Source organism: Kogia breviceps, chromosome 12 (assembly GCF_026419965.1).
Source record: "Kogia breviceps isolate mKogBre1 chromosome 12, mKogBre1 haplotype 1, whole genome shotgun sequence".
Classification (NCBI taxonomy): domain Eukaryota; kingdom Metazoa; phylum Chordata; class Mammalia; order Artiodactyla; family Physeteridae; genus Kogia; species Kogia breviceps.
Genome location: NC_081321.1, coordinates 38,049,166 through 38,073,546, shown reverse-complemented (window position 1 = coordinate 38,073,546; position 24,381 = coordinate 38,049,166). Strand labels below are relative to the sequence as shown.

The following is a 24,381-nucleotide window of genomic DNA, read 5'->3' as shown; positions in this document are numbered from 1 at the left end:
GCATAAATTGAGACACAGATGAAGAGAACAAACGTGTGGACATCAAGCGGGGGAAAGCAGAGGGGGGGTGGGGGTGGGGGTGTGATGAATTGGGAGATTGGGATTGACATGTATACACTGATGTGTATAAAATTGATGACTAGTAAGAACCTGCTGTGTGAAAAAATAAATAAAATTAAATTTAAAAAATTTTATTGGAAAATTTTTAAAATAATTTTTTTTTATATTTTATAGTTGATTTACAATGTTTTGTTAGTTTCTGCTGTACAGCAAAGTAAATCAGTTACACATATACATAGATCCACTCTTTTTTAGTTTCTTTTCCCACCTAGGTCATTACAGAGTATTGAGTAGAGAGTCTTTTTCTTTAAGTTTGCCCATTTTCTTTTTTGTTTAAGGAATCCTCCTTTTAAACATTCAGTGAACTTTTAATTTTAGAATAGTTTTAGATTTGTAGAAAAGTTGCAAGAGTCTTACAGATAGTTCTCATATACCCCACACCCAGTTTCCTCTATTGTTTTAACGTTTTACTTTATTACTACAGTGCATTTATCACAGCTACTGAACAAATATTTATATATCATTGTTATCTAAAGTCCATTTTAAAAAAATTTTATTGAAGTATAGTTGATTTACAACGTTGTGTTAATTTCTTCTGCACAGCAAAGTGACTCAGTTATACATATATATTCTTTTCCATTACAGTTTGTCACAGGATATCGAATATAGTTCCCTGTGCTATACAGTAGGACATTATTGTTTATCCATCCTATGTATAATAGTTTGCCTATGCTAATCCCAAACTCCCATTCCTTCCCTCCCCATCCCCCCTTCCCCTTTGGCAACCACAAGTCTCTTCTTTATGTCTGTGAGTCTGTTTCTGTTTTGTAGATATGTTCATTTGTGTCATATTTTAGATTCCACATATAGGTAATAACATACGGTATTTATCATTCTCTTTCTGACTTACTTTGCTTAGTATGATAATTTCCGGGTCCATCCATGTTGCTGCAAATGGCATTATTTCATTCGTTTTAATGGCTGAGTAATATTCCATTGTATATATGTACTACATCTTCTTTATCCATCCATCTAGGTTGTTTCCATGTCTTGGCTATTGTAAATAGTGTAAAGTCCATATTTCATTCAGATTTTCTTAGTTCTTCTGTTCCAGGATCCCATCCAGGATACTACATCACATTTAGTCTTCACGTCTCCTTAGGTTCCTCTAAACTATGACAATTTCTCAAACTTTCCTTGTTTTTGAGGATCTTGACCATTTTGAGGACTGGTCAAGTATTTTGTAGAATGTCCTTCAATTGGGATTTCTTTGTCTAAAAGAATTGTTAGACAGGATTATGGATTTTCAGAAAGAAGACCACAGAGGTAAAGTGCCATTTTCATCATATCATATGAAAGGTATATGCTATTAATATTACTTATCATTAATTACATTAACCTTGATCCCCTGGCTGAGGTAGTGTTTCTCAGGTTTCTCCACTGTAAAGTTACATTCCCTACCCCTTTCCATACTCTTTAGAAGGAAATCATAATGTACATACCACACTTAATAAGTAGGGAGTTATGCTTCATTTTCTTAAAAGGGGAGTATCTATAAAGTATTTAGAATTCTTCTGTATGGAAAGTGGTCTATCCTCCTCTATTTACTTATTCAATCATTAATTAATATTTATTTATTTATCATGGATATTTATTTATGGAACATGAATAGTAGAAGCTTAGCTTCTCACTACTGGAGAGGTTACAGATAAGCAAGGGGACAAAGCTAGAATGAACCATGTAGTTCTTGATGAGAGTTGGAGACATTAATATGAACCCATGTCTAGCTTAATAGAGATACAGAAATAATTATAGATGTATGTATACACATGTATAGTATACATACATATATTCCCTAACTCTGTCTGCTGAGAGGGTCTACAGTACCCCAATAGCCATGAGCAGACCCAGCACCAGGATTTTAATTTCTAATACCATTCTCCAACAAAAAGAACCAGGGATTTTTAGAGAAATAGCTTATTCTAGGACTGGGCAGGAAATATATAAGATGAGCCTGGAGCATCTTATAGTGCCAGAAAGTAAGGAAGTACTCAAAACCCCCCAGAATGATGGGGGTATGTTAAAGGGACACAGCAGCCTTCAGAGCTCCCGATGGCCAAAGCTGGAATAATTTTAACAATACAGTAAATGAAGGAGTATTGGATTATTACCCAAAGTATAAAAGAAATCCATTTTTAATGTGAAAGTCCTATTAGTTGTCTTCTATATTACCTACTAAGAGTTTTCTAGGTTTGCATTTTCCCATTTAAGGCTTGAATCAACTTGTAATGGGTTTGAGTGTACTGTTTGAGGTAGAGATCCAATTTAATCTTTTTCTAAATGGATAACCATTTGTTCCAGCCTATTCAATAGTCCATTCTTTCCCCACTAATATGCAATACTCATTCTGTTACAAATAGGTCTCCATACATGTGTTTCTCAATTCTGAGTCACTGATCTAGTTGTCTTTCTCTGCACTGATATCCCACAATATTAATTATTAGAGTTTTATATTATGATGATGTTGGGTAGAGTATCCCACCTTGTTCTTTTTTTTATCAGGACTGTTTTGCCTGCATTTGGCACTTGATTTTCCAAATAAACTTTAGAACTAGCTTACCCAGTTCCAAGAAAAGCTCTGTTGGGGTTTTTATTGGAATTGCATTGAATTCATAATTCCATTTGTAAATAATTGACAGCTTTATTATATTGAGCCGCCTTAGCCAAGAACATGCTGTATTTCTTCATTTATTTGATCTTCTCTAATATATTTCTATAGAGATTTATATTTTTCTCCTTGAAGAACTTGAACACCTTTTGTTAGATTTTATTCCTAGGAACTTTATATTTTTGCTATTATTGTAAGGTGCTTCTTTTCACTCTTTTAAACTTTCCATCAGATAGTTGATGGAATATAGAAATGCAATTGCTTTTACATATTTCGTATCCAGCAATTGTCCTAAATTGTTATTAATTCTAGAATTCGTTCGTAAAAGATCTCGGGTTTTCCAAACAGATAATCACATCAACTGCAAATAATGACAGTTTAGTTATTTCCTTTCTAATCCTCATAGCTTTCACTTTTATTTCTTGACTTCATTTCTATTTCTGGTTTTTTCTGTTATTTTGGGGTTTTTTTTTGCGGTACTCACAGGCTCCGGACGCGCAGGCTCAGCGGCCATGGCTCACGGGCCTAGCTGCTCCGCGGCATGTGGGATCTTCCCGGACCGGGGCACGAACCCATGTCCCCTGCATCGACAGGTGGATTCTCAACCACTGCGCCACCAGGGAAGCCCCATTTCTGTTTCTTGACTTATATCAACTGTCTAAGACTTCCAGTATGATGTTGAATAGAACCAGTAATAATGGGCATTCTCATCTTGTTCTAGATCTTAACAGAAATATTTCAAAGTGTCATTATTAAGTATACTGTTTTACATACGTTTTATCAGGTTAAGGAAGTTCCCATCTCTACCAAGTTTGCAAATTTTTTTTTTAAATCAAGAATGAATGTTACATTTTATTGAACACTTTTGGGGGGGGCATCTATTTAGATAGTCACATGGCTCTTTCCCCTCTTTAATCTGTTAGTGTTTCACACATTGCTGGATTTGGTTTGCTAATATTTTGTCTAAGATTTTTCTGTCTGTGTTTATGGGTGAGATTAGCTTGTAATTTTCCTTATACTGTTCTTATCTGGTTTTAGAATCAAAGTTACACTAGTCTCATAACATGAGTTAAGGAATGTCTTTTCTTGAATGTTTTCTAGAACTTCCTATATGTACCACCTCTTGTGCCCACCTCACATCCTTTTGGCACTCCAGCTATGGCAGCGATAACCAGGTTGATACAGGTGTAACGTGACAGAATCTTGCCTCAGCTACCCCACCAATCTCTCACTTTCTGTCCTATGGCTTCTCCACTATGGACGTTGAGGGGAGCCTGGTAAAACCCCTAGCACTTGAGGGTTTGCAAATCTGGAAGTTCAAGAAAGTTAATAACCTACGGGGCAACCCTTGACCAATGGAGGATGGAAACTGGTGGCTTTCCCCTTCCATCCCTTGGGCAAACAATTCTAAGGTACATTCCATGCAGCAAGATTGAGCCTTAGTTGCCCATAGTAGTGACTCCCTTGTGTTGGCTGTTCCTCCTTCCCTGTTTCATTTTTCCTGGTTCTCCATTTCCAAAATAAAACATTTCACTTTCCAAAATAAACCATCTACACCCAAATCCTTGACTCTGGCTTTGCTTTCTGGAGGAACCCAGGCCACAACAACTACCTGTAATTAAGTTGTGTGGCCTGGTGTTTTCTTTGAGGGAACAGTTTTAACTGCCAGTTCAATTCTTTTTCTCTAATGGTTATACAAGTATTCAGGTTTCTGTTTCTTCTTTAGTCAGTTTTAGCAAATTGTATTGTTCTAGGAATTTATCCACTTCCTTGAAAACTTCAAATTTATTGGCATAAATTTTTAAAAATATTTTCTCAACTATTTAATTTCCACAGCATCTCTAGTTAGATCCTCTTTTCAACTGCTAATATTGTTTCTTTTCAACTTCTTTCTTTTTGTCTTGATTAATCTTGTGATAGGTTTGTCTATACTGTTTCAAAGTTGTTTCAAGGAACCAACTTTCAACTTGTTGATTTTTTTTCCCTATAATGTATCTTTTTCAACTTAATTTGGACCCTGTTCATTTTTTCTTTTCTTACACTTTTCTGGGGCCATTTTGCTTTTGTTCCTCCCAAACTTCCTTAAAAAATTCTTAGCACATTAGTTCTAAGCTTTGACATTTTTCTAATGTAAGCATTTGCAAACTATAACATATGGACTTGGAAGCCACACTGGCTGAGTCCAATTCCTGGCTCTGCCACTTGCTAGCTGTGTGGCTTCGTTCACTTTTCCGTGCTTCAATTTCCCCATTTATGCCTGCCTCATGGGTTGCTATGAGAATTAAATGAGTAAAATATGTAGAGCTCATAAACCAATGCCTGCCACACAGTAAATCCTAAGTAAATGTTAGTAATATATATTTTCCTCTAAGTACTATTTTAGCTACTTCCATAAGTTTGGATACATAGTATGGTTATTATTAAATTCTTAGTAATTTCTCTTTTGCATTATAATTTATTCTTCAGAAGTGTGTTTTTAAAATGTTAGTTGTCAGTATTTCCAGTTTTCCTCCCCTCCTGGACCTATGAGAAGATTACACTTCATAGACCCCTGGGAGTTCATCATAGCCAAGGGACTTGCTTTGCTCAATGAAATGTGAGTGGAAGCATTTAAGAAAGCAGCATGCAATTTTCCATGCTCTTTCCCTTTCTGCAGGGATTGGGGAAATACATGTTGAGATACAGGTGCCACTAGTTCAGAGCAGTCTGGAACACAAAGCCACACATAGTGGGCAGCTGCTCTGGAGGGCTCTCAACACCATGAGCAAAAAATAAACATCATGGTGTCAAGCTACACAAGTTTTGATGTTGTTACCACACCATAATCTAGCCTATCCTACTTGATATTAATCCTATTTCAATTGAATTATGGTCCAAGAATACAATCTGTTTGAAAGTCATCCTTTAAAATGGTTGGGGCTGGATTTATGGCATACTATGTGTCAAGTTTCCATAAACATTCCTTGTAACGTTTGAAGAGAATATTTATTCTCTAACTGTGTGTGCAATGTTCCTTCAATGCATATTAGATCAAGCTTGCAAACCATCTTCTCCATCCTCACTGATTTTTTGTTTCCTTAATCTATCAATTCCTGACAGAGGTAGTAAAAATTTCCCACTCTGATAGTGGGCTTATCATTTTCTTATCATCTTGTCTTCTTGTTCTATATTTTTGGGGCTATGTTATTAACACATATAAATTTAGAATTATTTTAGCTTCCTGATTAATTGACTCTTAACAGCTTATATCTGGAATTTAAAAAATCTGATCTAGCTTCATCTTTCACTGGAACATTTATTTAATTACAACTCTGGGACTATTGACATATTTTGATTTATTGCTACCATCTTATTAAGTGCTTTATCTTTTTTTAAATGGATATGTAAGGATATTGACAACAACATTGGAATAGCAGAGGAATTGAAAATGCTATACGTTGATCAATGGGAAACTAGCTAAATTAATTATATTGCATATACACAATAAAATACCATGAAGAAAGCAAACACATATATAGTCTTTGGTTGAACCATATACCATTCTAAGTGCTCTACATTACATATACTATCTCAAATAATTTCCCAACAATACTACTACTATCCCATCTTACATATGAGACAAGAAGTTAAGTAACATGCCCAAGATGCCACATACATATATATATATTTTTTTCTATGTCATAATATTGACATTCAGTCCAGTAATCCTCCTAAGTGCTTTATCTTGATTTTTGTATTCATTTCTTTATACTTTTCTTGACTTCTTTTGTTCCCCTTTACTTGAAGTTATCCACTTAGTATCATTTTTTAAATGATTAGCCTAGCTATTTCTTTATATTCGTTCTTACTTTAATAAAGTGTGCAATGAATCAATATCTGTGTCTCCCCCTTGAACAATACAAAGATCTTGAAAACACTTTAAACTTAATCATCCCTACCCAACCTACCTGCTTTTATCATCCATTCTTTTAGTACTAGCCTTCCCCCACTACACATAAATAAGACGTTATAATTACTATTTTAAACAGTTACTGTTTGTTGGGATTTACCTAGGTATTCACCAATCTCTTTACTCATCATTCCTTCTTGTATTGCAGATGGTCAATCTAAGAACGTTTACCTCTGTTTGAAATAAATCCTTGAGAATTTCCTTTAGTGAGGGTCTGTTGGTTATAAATGCTCTCAATTTTTACTGGAAAATATTTTTGTTTTCTCTCATTATTGAAAGATAGTTGCACTGATATAGGATTCTAGGTCCATAGTAATTGTCTTTCGGCACCTTGAAGATACTGCTATATCCCTGTCTTCTGGCCCCCATTTTTGCTGTTGAGAAGTCAGCCATAAGTCTAATCATCATTCCTTGGTTGGTGATCATTTTCCTTGACAATGTTCACAATCTTCTCTTTTTTCTTTGATGTTTAGTTTCCTATGGTGTTCCAACATGTGAATTTTTTCTTATTTATCTTCTTGGCATTCACTGAGCTTCCAGAAGTTCTCTACAGTTCTGGAGGTATCTCAGCCATTGTCTTTGAATATTACCTCTTTCCTATCCTTCTATTTCATTCCAGAGCTCTAATGTGGTACAGTTTGATTTTCTCTCTCCTTTATGTCTTTTAATCTTTCATATTTTCCATGTCTTGTCTTTCTGGATTACATTCTAGGTCATTTTTTCAGCTCTAGCTTCCAGGTTACCAATTTTTTGCTCAGCCATATCTAATCAGCTATTAAATCTATCCACTGAGTTTTAAGATTCAACACCTATTATTTTTTTATCCAGAAATTCTTTTTGCTTATTTTCCAAGTCTAATTAGTTATTTATAGTCTCTTATTTCCTGCTCACTTTTTTGAGCTTCTCTTTTGTTTCTTTAAAACAAACAGACAAAAACCTTATATTCTGTGTCTAAAACTTTAAATATCTAATGCCTTTGTGGGTCTATTTCTGCTGATTTTCACTCAACCTGCTTTATTTCCATGTGTGTTTTGTGACTTGGACCATAAGCTGTAATTTTCCCTGAGATTTCACCTGTGGCAAGGCTTTGAGTAGTAGGATGTGGTTGAGTTCCTACAAAGAGGATTACAATTGATTCAGCAAGTTACCTGAATAGTACCAACCTAGGATAACCTTAAGTTTTCTGTTTGAGCTTTTGTTTTTTGCATTTTTAAAAAATCACATAGCACATGAATTTGGACTGCAAACCTAGCTGAGCACTGGCTTGTGGTTGTGAATTCTGAGGGAATATTTATTGTTTTTCCTACCATCCAGAATGACACAGGCCAAATTCCTTGCTGCTCCTTTCTATATGGAGGTTTATTTCTCATTCTCTTTACACAGAGAGTTCTGGGGTATACCCTTTGAGAGCCCAAATTTATGCAGGATAATCCCTTGGCCATACCTGTTGTCCCATGACCTGTGAAACCATCAAAGTGAAAGCTCAAGCTTCCCAAGACTCTCTCAGGGTGAAGATCAGCTTTGGTCCTTGCTTTCCAACCTTGTTCCTATTTTCACTTCATTTTGAGTTCTGCAGATTTCTTTCTTTTGTGCCAGCTTGGTGATACATTTAAGGTTAAATGTTGTTTCACTTAAATGGTTGTGTTTAAAATTGTTATTTCAGCTGAAAGGGTCATTCAAGGTATCTAATCCATTGTACTATTAGAAATGAAACATCTTTTTTAGACTGAGGTTGAGAAAGAGGTAATGCAACCTTGACACATACAATTCTTTGTCATTTGTTCTGGTTCCAACACCACTCGTCCTCAAATGCCCTCTACTTAAAGGGTGTATGCTATTTGGGAGAAAGAAACATGGCAATAAATCCTTAATTGCTGCAGATCAAATGTCAACGTATAGTATAAGGCAGTAAGATAACAAGTGATTAGAGGGGAGATTATTATTAATCACAAAGCAGGAATTGTATCTCCTCACATTCAGGGGTTTGACAAGGAAGTAAACAAGCTGTAGGCACCAGATTAGCCTCTCTATCTGGCTAGATTGCATTGTCACAACTGACAGAGTATATGGTATCAGTCCACAGTTTAAGCCTCATGGAATGGGAGAGAAGACGGGAGAGTGAAAATAATGTAGAGACATGTGTTTCTCTAGAGTTCCAGCTCCTAACATGGCGGAAGTGGTTTGAATCACTTTGATCATCTCTAGGAAGCTACGGTGGAGATTTTGGTATTTGCCTTTGGAATTCACTTCTAATTCCTGTCAAGATCAAGCATAAGGTTCTTGGGAAGAGAAGAGGACAGGGAACTGGGATACCAAGATTACTTCAAGGACACAGAACAAAGACTCAGTTGCTATAATTCATTGTTCTGGGTCTAGCATCCTGCTCAGGAACTCCATCTCAACCCTGTGAGGAGGCTACAGCTGGCATTTTCATGCCTGGGCACCTGGACTCCTCGCCTAAATGTTCTCTCTCAACTCATCCTCACCCATATTTTGGGTTTCACTGGAAAGGCAGGGAGAATGTGGGGGAGTGTTGGCAACTGAGATATTATTCTCCTTTCTGGGCAGGTCCAAGTCATAGACTCGCTGATCATCAGCCCTTGATGGCCCTCAAACTCCCCATATCTTGACAGATGAGGAGCCTGCTGATGAATAAGGTACAGAGGCATGTGTATGTGAAGTAAACTGAGGAGCAGAGGGAGAGCAGGAAAGAAAGATCTAGGGAGGAGTAACTGATTTGTCTGGACTGAGAAGATGGGTGGGGAAAAGGAAGGTTAAAGGGTAAAGAGATGGAAACCCCTGATGGTTCAGGCCTCTTCACCACATTCTTTCTGGGCTTGGCAGCTGGTGCTCAGAGGTCAGGCAACCCTTTCTTCCCAGGTTCCAGAAACCCCAACTGAGCAACACCTCTCCTCGAGAATGTGGGTCGAAGGAATGTCCTTGGTGGTGCCCAAGCTAAGAATTTAAGGTCTATTCTCCTACTCTTAGTTACCCACAAGTGGCCACCACACCCTTTCTCCCAACCCTGGTAGCCACTGTTGGGAGAGACTGTCCTGTTTGCCTCTCTGGTTTAATCTGGTTGGGGATCTGTGGTATCAGACTATTGGCAGCTGTGGTTCCAGACACACACCACAGTCAATTGCACCTGGATCTTGCTTCAGACTCTGCTTAAATAAGCCAATAAGATCAAAAAATTTAGCTTCCCAGCCTTCAAGAGATTCTCCCTGCCCCACCCCCCACACACAAAGTGCTTCCATTTCTCCACAAAGCAGAGGGAAGAGGAGGCACAGGGTGGTGGAAAGAGCAAGACCTGAATTTCAAAGAAGGAGACTTGGCCTCTAGTCCCTGCTTTGCAACTCACCAATTATAAACTTGAATGGGTCACCTAAACTTGCTGAACACTCTAGGTCCAAATCCTGTTTCTCTGTTCTCCAGAGCAGAGATCTCCGAGGGAGGATATGTTACACATCCACTGGGTATGGGAGGACAAAATCAAAGACTTCCTTTTTCTTTTTTTTCTTTTTTTAAAAATTAAGCTTTAGGACTTCTCTGGTGGTGCAGTGGTTAAGAATCTGCCTGCCAGTGCAGAGGACACGGGTTTGAGCCCTGGTCCTGAAGATCCCACGTGCCGCGGACCAGCTAAGCCCGTGCGCCACTACTGAAGCCCGCGCACCTAGAGCCCGTGCTCGGCAACAAGAGAAGCCATCACAATGAGAAGCCCATGCACTGCAATGAAGAGTAGCCCCGGCTTGGTGCAACTAGAGAAAGCCCATGCACAGCAACGAAGACCGAACGCAGCCAAAAATTAAAATTAATTAATTATTTAATTTTTAAAAATTAAGCTTTAGTATGTTTAACATACAGATTGCCACTGAACCCTCACTTGGTCCTCGTATCAGATGGTCTCCGTGTCAGGTATGTTGGGTGAGATATCGGAGTGCAAAGAAGTGTTAGGGAAGTCAGTAAAAAGTATCAAGAATATCAATTGAAATACGAATTTACATTCATTAATGTTGATGATGAGTCTCACCCTAACTGTGTAGTTTGACTTGAAATATGAGTTAATGATAGAACTTTTAAAGTCATATTCATATATGGGGATGGCAAATTTTTTTTTGCCAATAAGGTTTTACAATCAGAAGTGTCTAGAGACCACTTCTTGGCTGTAGGACATGTGGATGATACAAAGCAGCACAACACCACTCTCATTTAGTCCAGAGTAAACTCTGTTGGAAGTGGAGATGGATACCAGAAACACCAGTCTTAACAACGGTGACATCTTTAACAACACGGAACAATGAGGCAAATACAAAGAGAGGGGTGTCCATGCTCAGTAGTGTTTGTCCCAGGTCAGAGGCCAAAGGCAAAGGAAAACAGCTGTCAGTAGCCACATCTTTCTGGAGTCAAGGCCCCAGGGAAGAGTTGTTTAATGCATTCCTGGGCTGCTTACGGAATGTCCTTCCAGTTCTTCTGGAGAAAGAAGCAGGCATGCCCAGGATGGGGCTTGTGAGGCTTCTGCTTCTTGGTATGAAGAAAAGGAGATCTTTGCATAATCGCCTTTGTTGGAGACTCTCCTCTGGGTAAAGGGGGCTTCCTTTGAAAACAGTCAGCCATTTCCTACTGACTTCTTCAGCAGTGATGTGACACTAAGGGCACTCTCACCTGCTCCCAGGATACCTACTTCCATGCCTCAGAGCCTCTCCACCCACCTGCCTCACTAGGCTCTCCAAGATATTCCTCCCTAGAGGAGCAAAATAAGAATTCCCCAAGGGCTAGGGGATAGGGTCACTTCATTTCCTATTAGAGTGATCGTAATTGTTGCAAAACTTAAAGCCACAGACCCTCATAGGTGGGAAAGGATCTTGAGCCTCTTGTGTATTCCACTGGTCTCTGTAGCTGATGTCAGGGCTTGAAGAGTCATCATTATCTGCTGGGGTTTGGATGGGAGCCCGGCAAATACCTGGGAGGGAGCCTAGGAGAGCTCTGGAGCTCCCTCTACTTGGAGATGCAGGTGGGAGTCTCCACCTTCCTTCGTCCGGCCCCTAGGCTCTGCTTTACCATGCCAGCAGACGCCGTGTGCGGGCCAGCAGGCAGGCAGCCTAGGGCTCAAGGATGTGGGAGCAGATGGGAAAGACAAGTGCCAAAAGCCCCGAGGATGGAGACACGAGCTGGGCTACTGGGAATGGAGCCCTGGAGCCACATGCATTTGGATTGAACAACCGGGGGTGAGCTACACTTTCTAGGGCAAGCTGAGTCTGCGGACACTCACTTCTCGTGACTTTGCACACTGCTCCCCCACAGCTGTCCTGCTCTGGGGAAGTCAGGGTTTCTGAGATGCCATAAAGCTTCTGAGGCTGAAAGGAGCCCCCATGCTAGAAAATGCACGAGCATGGTAGGATAACAGCTGAGTTAAGGCCATAAAGGCAAACACTGGGTAGACACACGTTGCCTCAGTGACCTAATCCTGGCAACGTGGCCTTGCAAGTAGAATCCTCCAAAGCCTTGGAGCCGCCATGGGCTTCTGAGGGTGCTCTGTGCAAGCCAGGCTGGGCTCTCAAAGGCCTTTCTGTGAATCTCATGTTGCAGGTTCTAAATGAAGGGATCTCATGATAATAGGGACTTTTTCAAACTTTGGGTCACAATCCACTGTGGTCTGTGAAATCAGTTTGGTGGATCCGAAAAAGAAAGACAGAAAGACAAAAAGAAGGGAGGAAGGGAGGAAAGAAGGAAGGAAGGGAAAAATAATGGACAACATTGCAGGGTATCTCTTGTTTTATAAAATGTATATCTGCGTGGGTATACTAGGTCATGACAAAAAATTGTTTCTTACTATGGATTGCAGTTAAAATTTTGGTAAACACTGTCCTGGGAAGACCCTTTTGTTTGGGTTGCTTTCATTGCTTACAGTTTCTTCCATTAATTCATTCCGTTTTCACCATCCGGAACATAAACAGAGAGAACAGCCCTAACATGGCTTAGAAAAGATAAATAAGTTCACCTTTCTGGACTTAATTTTTTTTAATCTCTAAAACAAGAGAACTAACTGGGATGGCCTGGTAGCTTCTGTCTTTGTGAATCCATGACTCTGTGTCTCTCAGATGTTCTGGCGTTTGCTGAGTGACAGTCTTTCCTTCATTCCCACCACACCTATAACCATAAAATATTTAAGGAGAAAAAATGGCCCTAAAAAAGGGAAAAAGAAACAGATGGGAGTACTCCAGAGAGGACTCAAAGGGCACATTTTTACCTGGAGAGCAGCCTGGAAGAGGAGAGGGTCTGGAGGGACAGGTGAGACGGAGCAGTTCAGGTAATGGGGGAAGATAAAAAGAAGTTGGTTAGGCATAGAGAGATGAGCTGATGAGTGCATATGCTGGGGACTGTGATCACATCGATAATCCCGCAAATCTGTCAGACTCAGAACCTCTGAGTTCTCCAAGGCTGGGTTATCTAGATTGGTGAAACAGGTGGAAAGCCTATGGACTTTTTTTATTTTTATTTTTTTTTTGAGAGGCAGCATGGAACAGTGGAAAGTGCAGAGAGATCTGAGTTCAAGTGGCTCTGTCACTCACCGGCTATAAGAGCTTTGGCAACTCCGCACATCAGTTATACAGCGGGGAGAGTACTTTCTAGCTGGCCTGACTCCAAAGGTCATGAGGAAGATCAAATGAAGAGCTGTGAAAAGACACTGCCAATTACTGTGGAACACTTAGGACTCATCTTCTACCACCATTTTTTGATAAGGGTTATTTTCAAGATGCCAGGTTCACCTGTCTGGCCAATTAAGCATTACGAAAGTGACTTCTGAGTGATCAACCTCTTCCAGAGGCTCATGGAACTTTCTGAGGATGTCCCAAAGTGTTGGTTGTTAGAGATTTCCTCTTACACTTTCCTGCCCACGAGAATCACTGCTAGCTTTACCATGATGCTCTGGGCAAGGGGATTCTTTCTTTTACTTTCATTACAAGCAGCTAATCCATCCATCAGACTGGCAGGACCTCCAAAGGGGCATTTCCTTTCATCTGTTTCTCAGAATGGATAGCCCACTCCCAAGGTCAATCAAACAATCTGTGTCTCTTCTATTTTTTTTTTTTTAACCTGTCCAGAGAGAAAGTGTCCACGATACTCCCTTAATGAAATGTTTCAGTGCTTAACAAACTTCACTGTTTGAAGGTCCTTTTTTTCTGTTTAGCCTCAGTCCATTTCTCTTGATCCAGTTGAGAGTTTGAGAGGGGCTGGTTATCATACAGTCTAGCATAACTGTTTCAGAAATGGATCAGAGGCTATTATTTGCTGAGCTCTAGTACTGCCCTTCATTGAATACGTATGTAATGTTGGGCAAATCAACCTCTCTCTATACCTCATTTTCCCACGTGTTCGGCTTGTCCCTCTGAGCCATGGTTTCCTCCTCTGTAAAAGGTGAATGACAACATCTTCCCTGCCTAAAGGGGGTCACCAACTGCTGGATGACTTCCTGGGCATCTCTATTATAGAACATTACATTGTAACTACTATTTATTTATATATTCTCCCACTGGACAGTGAGCTCTAAGGAGGGAAACACATCTTTTTCGGCTCTCCTCTAGCATCTAGAGTGGTGCCTAGCACATAGCCAAGGAAACGGAGTAATTTTTAGCCAAGATTTTCTATGGCGAATTTTCCACATCCACCTACAATCCCAGGTCTCAGATGTACTTTTTACCTCCTTCCATCCCTTCACACCAATGTCGAATGGGATGGGTGTGTGGGGCTGGGGCCCAGGGCCCAGGGCAGCTGAGACTAAGCTTGTTTGGATGAGGTTCGCGACGGGCCGAGAACGTGGTCAGCCGTGGTCGCGCCCGAGGGGACATCGAGTAGGGGTGACAATGCAACTCCAGCCTCCTCTTCGGCCCCCGTTTTCGTTCGCTCTTTTACACTAGCGTGTGGGATCGGGCTGAGCTCTCTGACGTTCTGCAGGAGTAACACGACGGCGGGCTGCACTGGGATTCTCCAAGAGCACTGAGAGAACCTTTGGTGCCTGCCGCAGCACCTCTCCATCCCCGCCACAGAGCCCCGCAGACGACGGAGAAGTCCTGGCCAGGTCAGCCCAGGTGGGGGTGACGCACCTGGAAGAGGCGTCCGCAGCAGGCTGGGTAGAACCACTGCAGTTGGGGGGAGAGGGGAGGCATCACGGATTATCGCAGGCAGAATGGTGGATCTGCGCACACATAACCATCGAAAGCTCTCACGCACGGAGGGCAGAGCTTGCCTTGCCCCGTGGACGGCAGTCTTGGAGGACTGGGCAGAGTCTCCCAGGAGACAGTGCGGTGGTTGATTCCAAGTCAAGATGGTTGCAGCGCAGTTGGAGCGCTGGGCAAGAGAAGACTGGATCTGTGGGCGGGGCCCAGGGGCGGGGCGGGGCCTGTAAGGGGCGGGACCAGGAGCTGGGCTGTCTCTGCTTGTCAAAAGGCAGCCGCCGATCCCCAGGCGCTGGGAGCGCGGAGCAGCGTGCCCACACGCAGGACCAGGTGCGGACCCGGGACCGGCGGGGAGGGGGGGTCCTAGTATCGGGATTAGGCGCGGGGTGGGGGCGTCGGGGGTACAGGGCCTGAGTGCCTGTGTGCAAGCTCTAGAGTCTGGGCGAACTTGGCCACTGAGATCTGGGCTGTCGTGCCTTGAGGCTGGGGCGCTAAGGGGACCCTGAGGTCTGAGAGAAAGCTGAAGTTCGTGCCAGGCTGGAGAGGGGAGCAGCGACCTCCTCGGGGCTCAGGCAGCGGATCACAGAAATGCTCCTCCAGCAGGGTGCTCGGCACTTGGGCAACAAGAAACATTTGTTTCCTTCCTCTGTCGGGCCGCCTTGGCATGGACTGGAGGAATGAGAAAGCGAGGGACTGGCTCTCTACGGTGCTGCGGTCTCTGGGGATGGAGTGTGTAAGCCTTGTTATCTTATAGGACCCCCGCATGGTTACCTGCGATGATGGAGTTGGATCTTTTAAGTAGAGGGTTTTTTTCTTTCCTTTTCTTTTCTTGCTTTTTTTTTTAAAGCCACCAATTATTTTAGACCTGGCTGATGCAGTGCACTGGACTTATTTTCTCAGGAAAGCCCATCCATAGCTGTCCACAGGAACTCAGGGGCAAGCATCTAATGGAGGAGGGGGCTCAAGGAGTAGCTTCTATTGGGAGAGTGTGGAGTCCCACATCTGTGGGTGGTGGATGAGAAGGATTTCAGGGGAAGTATCTAGGAGGGAACATCATATGGTCTCCGGGGAGCAGTTTGACATGGCCCCCCCTCCCCCCATGGACCACTGAGGCTGAGACCTAGGCTGCCTGGGCTGGGAGAGCCCTGGGTCTCTGAACCCAGGCCCTTCCCTCATCTCCTCCTCCTCCTCCTCCTCCTCCTCCTCTTCCTCCTTCTCCATGCGGTGAGTGAGTCAACCTCCTGTCTGGGCTCAGCAGCCAGAGGGGCCAGAGCCCAGGCAAGCAGTTGGGCAGGCATTTTCTGAGCATTGCAAAAGCTCTCCTGGGCAGAGTTCAGCTCTGTGCCAGCTCCCTGCTGGAATGCCGGCTTCCTCATGGCTGGTGGTGGCCACTCCTGAAGGGGACACTCTGCACAGCAATGATTACGGGATGGCTATGGTATGACTCCAGAATGGGTTGACTGGGAAGGGATTGTGGCTTTGTGGTAAATCCACATCTCTTATTCTCCTGGGATCAGGAGGTGCATCCCAGCACGGCAGAATCTTCCAGCCCCTCATGCCATTTCTGCCTAGTGATCTTGTTAGCTGCCTATGTGTGTTAGGGAGGTGGGCATATGCACAAGAGATTGGGAAAGACTCTGGGATAAGGGAAGCCGTGGTGCTGGCAAAGGTTTTAAGTCAGGCTGGGAAGTGGGGGTGGTTTGCTGAGGTGGAAATGGATTATCTGGACGCTGGAGCCTCAACTTTATGAACCAAGAGTGCTGTGTTTCAGGGAACCTTCCTCAGCCCATCCCTGTCCAAGTGCTGGAGGGGATTGTGAGTCCTTCTGGAATGGTGTCAGGATTGTGTGCAGCCAGACCAGGAGGTTATTAATACTGCAGATTTCTCTCTGGCTTTTGCTTTGGGTGTTTCAGATCCTTGAGCAGAAGTAGGGGCCCCATTTGCCCCCTACTCAGTGGCCTCTCTGGACCCATTTGAAGACAATCCACAAGCAGGCTAGGGAGCTGACTCAAACTGCAAACAGCTGGGGAATTCACAGTCTGTGCTCTGGCTGGGTCCCATGGCTTCAGTTTGGCTGTCCCTCATCAGCCATGACTTGGACCCTTTCCAGGGCAATGCATAAGAAAGAAGGGAAGAGAAAAAGGATAAGAAAAGAGGAGAGTGGGATAAGGAAGGAGGGAAAGAAGAGGGTTAGGGTTAGGGAGCTTTCCTCACCGCTCACAGCCCAGACCATCACACTTTATTCGTAGAAATACTGTGGAAGTTCTGATGCTGTTTGAGGTGCCCTAGTTACTTGTGTTTATGGTTTCTCGGTCTTCTTTCCCTATTCAACCTCAGAACTGATCTCCTTTGGGCACCGAGTCCCAGAGAAAGCACCAGGAAGACCTCTTGGACCCACACCGTCCACTCCCAGAACAAATAGCCAGTGTAAAAGCCAATGTCTTTCACATTTGGAGGAAGACCTGGGGTCTAGTGGGCCAGACCAAGTGGTTCTCCAAGACAGGAGAAGGACTTGCAGTTGTTCATTTCTTTACCCCACATCCTGAGGAGGCAGAGGTCATCCTGCCTGAGAGCCAGAGTTTCTCTGCAAGAAACGGGCCGGTGCTTACATCCAGCAGGTGGGCTCTAGTGGCCAGAGAGCCAGAGTCATGAGCACCTTGAAGTCTGAGCTAGGATGGCACTCCAGTGTGTTGCTGGACAGGATGAGTTATAGGAGCTCCAGCTTTCCATTTGTTACTGCCTACGTCTGCTTTGGAGGCAGGTAAAGAGAAGTAAGGAAATGACAAGATTTTCTTAAGAGCCTCTTGTGTGCCCAGCATGGTACTAGGCCTTCTGAGGGATGACAGGGAACAGAATCCACCAGACCGGGCCTCCTCCCCCCTAGACGGTCTGAGCTCAGGCTGGGCAGTGGCTGACGGGCTCGTCTTCCACTACAGTCCAGTTCTCAGGGGGTCCAGCTGGACAGGAGGCCAGCCTGGCTGTAGCTCTGGAACACTAAGGTCTTGCTTCTAGTTATGCTTTTCTCAGGTTCCCCACTGACTGTCTCCTGTCTCAGTGCCCTCTTGGATGTGCTAGAGAGAGTGACTCTATAATTTATTGCCCAAACTGGGAGACTTTTGAGAGTGAAAGGGGTGTGATGAATAATTAAACCCAAGCTGTTCAGGACAAATTAGAACATTGAGGCATTCTAGCGAGCCCCACCCCAGACCCAGCGGGAGGTCACGGTGAGGAGGGGAAGACGGGTGGGTGTGGGTTTAATGAGGAGAAGATGGGGGTGGTGCTTAATGATGAGGGGAAGAGGCGGGTAGCCTGCTCTGCGGTGTTATCGCTAATTGCAGTCTCTCCCTGAGGGCTGCCCTCTCTCTGGACTAGCCTACTGTTTACTCCCTTCCCCTTGCCTGTGACTTCCCTTCACCCTTGACTTGTGACTGGCCTCACCTTTGGTTCTCCTGCCCCACCCCTACCTCAGACAGGGACGGGAAGGCCTGCCAACCCCTGAGGAGCTGGGATTTATATTGAAGCCAAGACTCAGCCTCATGCTGCCTCTTCTCTCTTCCCCCAAATCTTTAGCCTCTTCATTCTGTCCATGCAGTCTTTCCAGACCTCCGGGAGCCACAGCGTCCCACGGGAAAGCTCAGCATTAAAGCCGGTAAACAACCAGGAAGGGAAGGGTAGTTAAAACTTGCCCATGTGTTTAAAGGGCACAGGTCACTTGTAATCAGGTTCTGGGGAAATGGTAAGCAGCGTGGAGGTCAGGGCCGAGAGAAGCTGCATAGCAGGAGAGGGAGCTTGGACACTGGAGCTTGACTCTCAGCTTGTCTGACTACTGGGGAAATGGTCCGGGGTAGGGACAGACTCTTCTCAATCCCGACTAAAGGCGTTGGTGGCGGCGGGCGACGGCAGCCTTCTGTGGAGACACGTGGAAGAGAAACTGCCTTCCCTCCTCGGTCCTTGTGGCCCAGATGCTCAGGGCTCTCTGGAGAGTCCCCAGAGGTTCAGCATGCGAGACGGGGCGTGGGCACGAGGGTGGAGCCTCTTTGATGAGTGTGTGGTGACTGTCTACTGTGGCAGGAAGGAAGTCATTCTCATCAGCGACAAATGAAAACGGCAGGTGAAGACCTCTTGGGAAGTCCCACCCTTTGAAGCGACTTATGGGGAGGGGAGAGGAGAGAGCTTTCAGGGGTGGCAGGGGTGACAGGCCGGTAGGTGAACGGCAGGAGTCAAAGGCAGAAGGAACAGATGCTCGGGGAGTCTGAGTGTGTGTCACACCTTCGCAAACCTGCCCGACAGGTCCCATGCCAAGGAACAGACCAAGCAGTCTATTCCACAGTCTTTGCCACACAAAGTCCCCATTCTACGCAGGGCAGGGGCCTGGTCCTGAGCATGGTGCAGACAGCTGCACCAGTGGGAAAGCGGCGTTTGGGGGGGACCCAGCAGCCAGTTCCTGGGAAGCTGCTGCCTCTCACTGGCCTTCTGTTGACAGGTTGAAGCTTTGAGGTGTTAGGCAGAGTGTGATATTCTAGGCCCTGTGAGGCACCCATGAGGCCCAAAGCTTAGCTGGTGACACATCCAGTGTGTGCCACCTGCTGGCACTGGAGTTGTAGCTCCAGGAACAGCTACTTACTGAGCACTCAGCCCAGTGGTACCAGGTGCTGGGCCCCAGGCGCTGCGTGCACTGCCCCCCAGAGCTGTCACGGCTTGTGAGACAAGAGCCACCACCATGTTCGTTTTACAAAAATGGGGATACCGAGGGTCGGGGAGGTGGAGCCATGTGCCGAGGTGACACAGCTGGTGAGAGGAAGAGTCAGGACTCACACTGGGTCTGTCTTAACCTCACGGGACCCTGCCACCTCTGCTCTTAACCCGGCGGCCACAAGCATGCAGGGCCTGCCTCACACATAATAGGCCTGCAGAAATGTCCCTGCGCAGCAGACTTAGATTTACATAGCAGTTTGAATGAACTGACCTGGGAGCAAGTTCGGTTTGTCCAAAGGTTACTCTGGGGACAGTGGCCTCTCAGAAGAGGCTCCCTCTACAATACCCTCCAGGCCTCGGTGCCTCTCTGGCAGTCTTGGGTACCTTACTTGGGTAAAAACAGCAGACAAGAACCTGAGAGAGATAGCTCTGTGTGGAGAGATTGCAGGGATCAAAGAAGACTTGGATGGTCTGGAAGGCAAATAAGAAACTCTCAGTTTCAAACAGACTACTTTATTGATGGCCTTCTATGTGCTAAGTGCACCAAAGAAGAAAAGGCCATTGTCCCACCGGCCACCTGGGAGCTATTCTCACCTTGTTTACCTCTTCCTCTCCTGGCTACCCCTTAAGGAACACTCCTGAACCTACCCACCTGGAAAGAGAAATAGACTCCAGCCTCACCTGACAGCCTCTGCCAGGCACTGTGCTGATCTCTTTCCTTGTCTCCTTAAATCTTCCCAGCTTTTCTTTGGAGTAAGTTACTAGTATTGTCTCCAGCATGCATATGGGAAACCAAGGTTTAAAGAGATGCAGTAACCTGCCCCGTGCTGTAAAGTTAACCGATGACCACAGCTGTACAGTTGTGTGCTGGTGATGGGCCTGGCTGTACAAAGCACTCTAAGTGCCAGAGGCAGAGCCTGGAGACAGGTAGAAAGAGGAGAAAACACTGAGCCTACCCCTCAGCTGGGGTTCCCAGGGTTTCTTGGTAAATGACTGAATTTTAGATAGTGCTATTAGAAGCTGTGCTAGCAGTCTTGCGGAATGGGAGAAACACTGGGTTTGAGTTAGACACACTTAGGTTTAAATTCTGGCTTTGTCACTTTGTAAGGTTTAAATTCTGACTTTGTCACTTTGTAGCTCGTGACCTTGGGCATGTTTCTTAATCTCTCTGAATCTCAGTTTCCTTATCTGTAAACTGGGATAAGAATAACTGCCTTGCAGTGTTGTGTGAGGATTAGAGATGATACAGGTCGAGCGCCTGGCAAGACGCAAGCCCCGGAAGAGCTTGTGCAGTCATTCAGTAGATATGCACTGAGGACCTACTGTGTGCCAGGTACTATTCAAAACACTGGGAATTTAACAGTGAAAAGAAAAGACTCTTGCAATTGTTTTCAAATGTCCTAGACCAGAAACTCATCATTGTGAGAGGTCCTTTTAGAAGCCAGGAATGGTTAAACTCAGATTCGGTAAATTGATTTCTCTTTCTGTTATTTGTTAGCTGATGAGCTTGGAAAAGTCGTTTGGCTTCTCCAAGACTCTATTTTTTTAACTGTGAAATACATCATACGCACAAGAGTACACAATAGGCCTGTGTATATACATTAAAGAGTAGTGTAATATATCCTGACCCACCACCTAAGTTTGGAGGGGAACATTTACAGAAGCTTAAAAGCACCCTTTCCTCTTCCCATTTGCATCCCCTTCCTCACTCTCCACCACACTGTAACTAATATTATGAATTTTAGTTAATATTTCCTTGCTTTTCTTTGCAAGTTATCATCTCTGTATGCTTTACAAAACAGTGTATTGTTTAGTTTTACGTCTTTGGAGTTTACCTACATGTGTGTTGTCTGCGATGCACTTTTTTCACTCAATATCATGTTTCTGAGATTCATCCGCTTCGAAGCACACAGCTGTATTGATTAGTTTTCAGTGCAGTGTCGTATTCCATAAGAATATGCCACAATTTGTGCATCCTTCCTCTTGTTGATGAACATCTGGGCTGTTTCCGGTTTGGGGCTATTATGATAAGCTAATACTGCTAGGAAGATGTTGTGCTTCTCTTCTGGTGCACGTGTAGGCTTTTCTCTAGGGCACATACCTAGGAATGGAGTTGTTGGGTCACACAGAATTCCCTGTTTGGCATTACTCTACATGTCTTCCACAGTGACTGTACCAAAAACACTCCTTTAAGATAAAAGTTCCCATGGTTCCCCATCCTTTTTAACACTTGATATAGACTTCATTTCTAAAATGAAAAAGTTGTACTAGATGAGCTTCGAAAGTCTCTTTCGGCTATAATAAGTGTATCATTCTTAACCTTAGGACCTCGTTTCTGGCTTATGCGTGTGCCTGTCTGATGTGTGGTGCACAGGTGGCCCCGTAAATGTCACAGCCTGACTCTGAGAGCCCTTTGCAGGGTCCCCAGGTGCAGCTGAAGCCCTTTCTCACTGGGCTTCCACCGACAGTGGGTGAGGGATCCCGTGGCTCTACATCCTTCCCAACACTTGGTGTTCTGTTCAGTTCAACAGAGAGGCTGATGTCGGGGCTGAGAACATACCAGGTGCTCAATTAATACCCACTGAATTGCACTTTTGCCAAATGGATTGGGAGGGATGTATATTTTCCCTGAGCATTGATTTTAAGAACAAGACATGGAAGTATCAGAATCATGTATGTGCTAGCTAACCAGAGCACTGGAGCTGGGCACAGTGATGGGATTTATGTCTGTCTTGGGCTTCTTGATCATTTGAAGGCTCCAGGTGAGGTGAACCGAAGTCAGTAGTCGCTACTGACCAATTGTTCAGAGTCTCGCCTTGAACTCTGACCCTCTGACTTGTCTGGTTGGAGAGCAGGAGGCATCTGGAAGGTGGGGTGAAGAGAACAGAAGAGGTGCCAAATAGGCTGGGCAGAAGTAACTTCCCACCTCTGGCAGAAGTCCGGAAATTCAGAGCCTTTTGGAACAAAGACCTCTGCCCCAAAGGTGTTTTCCGGCATCATCCTGGCCAGCCTGGAACTGTCCCGTTCCCCCTCCACTGGCACCACCTGCTGCCACAGGAGGAGGTGAATGCCCACAGAGAATCCCTTCCCCTTCCAAGAGCTGAACACTCTGCCCGGGGGTGGAGGGTACCGGTTTGAAAGGTGTTAGATATACTCAGTGTCCTGGCAGCCAAATAAACAGCCAGCTGCCCGCCCACCCAGCCACCCACGGGACAAAAGAATGTGGCCGGTAGGTCAGTAGCATGGGCCACCCCAGCCCACAATCCCGTAATTACCCAACTAGTCTGTACCTGTCAGCTCCACGGGCAGGCGAGCACCTCTGCCCTGGGCCTTATCTTGGTCACCAGGCCCATGCTGGGCTCAGTAGCAGGGCCTCACCTATCCTTCAGCCACTTCTACCCCCAACTCTGCCCCAGTGTCTCTCTCTGTACCAACCTTTGACCCTTTTGAAGCTCGCCTATCATATAATACCTGATAATCATAATAAACCAAAAGGTTACTATAACTTAATATGTTCCAGGCACTGGGTTAAATGTTTTTCGTGCATCTTCTCATATATGCCTCATAATCCTATGAGGTAGGTAATATTATTATCCCCACTTTACAGAAGAGGAAACTGAGTTTGAACAAGTTAAGAGGCTAAATTTCTTGCCCAAAGCCATCAAGCTCCCAAGTCAGAACCAGAACTTAAATTCAGGTCTTTCTAAGACCCGACATGGGGTCCTTCTTCACCTGCCACTGCCTGTCCTGCCCTGCGTCCCAGTCCTTCAGCTCCCCACCCCTTCCTGTCTGAAGAGGACTGGAAAAAGAGGCAGCAGGTGGTGCCAGTGGAGGGGGAACAGGACAGTTCCAGGCTGGCCAGGATGATGCTGGAAAACACCTTCGGGGCAGAGGTCTTTGTTCCAAAAGTCTCTGAATTTCCGGACTTCTGCCAGAGGAGGGAAGTTACTTCTGCCCAGCCTATTTGGCAAGCTTGCCAACTTCTTAGGTGCCATGATGTTGAGAACTGGGGGATGGGCTGCCTCAGGTAAAATTCCATTATAATGAATGCCATCTAAGATCTGAATGGCTTGGTTAAAATGGAATTATTTTAACCTGGGTGCAGTGGAAGAGCTCAAATATGCAGCCTGAGAAACTAGAAATGAAATGGAGTTGATTCGCCCTTGAGTGTCTCTTAGGAAGGCTCTGGGAGGGTTTGGAGCCTAGGAGGAGGGTCAGATGCACCCCCGTTTCTCCTTGAACGCCAGGCTCCCCGGTGGTTGGGCAGGACTGGGAGGGAGCAAGGCTGTGACTGTCCAGTTGTCCATTTCCCCCACTGTGCTGTGAGCCCTTGAGAACAGGTCTGAACCCCATCTCTGAGGTGTCACCACTCCACACAATACCTAACTTATCATGGATAGGCTCAGTAGTTGTTTATTGGGTTGTTTTTTAGGTAGACCGGGTCCTCTAAGCTAGAAAGGAGAGTTGGAGGGCAATCACTTCGTGTGACTAAAACATCCTTAAACATCTGGACTGCAGCTCAGATGGATTGCACCAACTGTGCATAATAACAAGCACTAACACTGAGCAGGTGCCATGTGCCAGGCCCTGTGCTGAGCACTTTACATACATTATCTCATTTAGTCCTCACAGATGAATGAGGTGGGTATTGTTATTTTTCTCATTGGACAGGCGAGGGAACGGAAGCGTAGAGAGCTCAGGTCATTGGTTCTGGTCACACCTCTGGCGGGGAGGGAAGGCAGGGTTGGCCCCCTGGAAGGCTGCCTCCAGAGCCTCTTCTCTCAAGGGTCTCCCTCATCACAGAGCTCGGCTGAAGCTGGGGGCTTGTTCCGGGA

The 24,381-nt window shown here is 44.7% G+C and overlaps 2 protein-coding genes across 3 annotated transcripts in view; one reads left to right on the top strand and one right to left on the bottom strand.

Annotated features, from left to right (window-relative positions):
- Nucleotides 1-24,381, bottom strand: part of PFKM (phosphofructokinase, muscle) — a 478,771-nt gene that overhangs the window by 225,484 nt on the left and 228,906 nt on the right. The window lies entirely within an intron of this gene.
- Nucleotides 15,112-24,381, top strand: part of VDR (vitamin D receptor) — a 55,412-nt gene continuing 46,142 nt past the window's right edge. Inside the window, exon 1 of one of the 2 annotated variants that reach the window (XM_059082754.2) lies at nt 15,112-15,181. The gene's annotated coding sequence lies outside the window, so the exon portion shown is untranslated. The remainder of the gene's footprint in view (nt 15,182-24,381) is intronic. The other variant, XM_067010645.1, reaches the window with a different exon arrangement.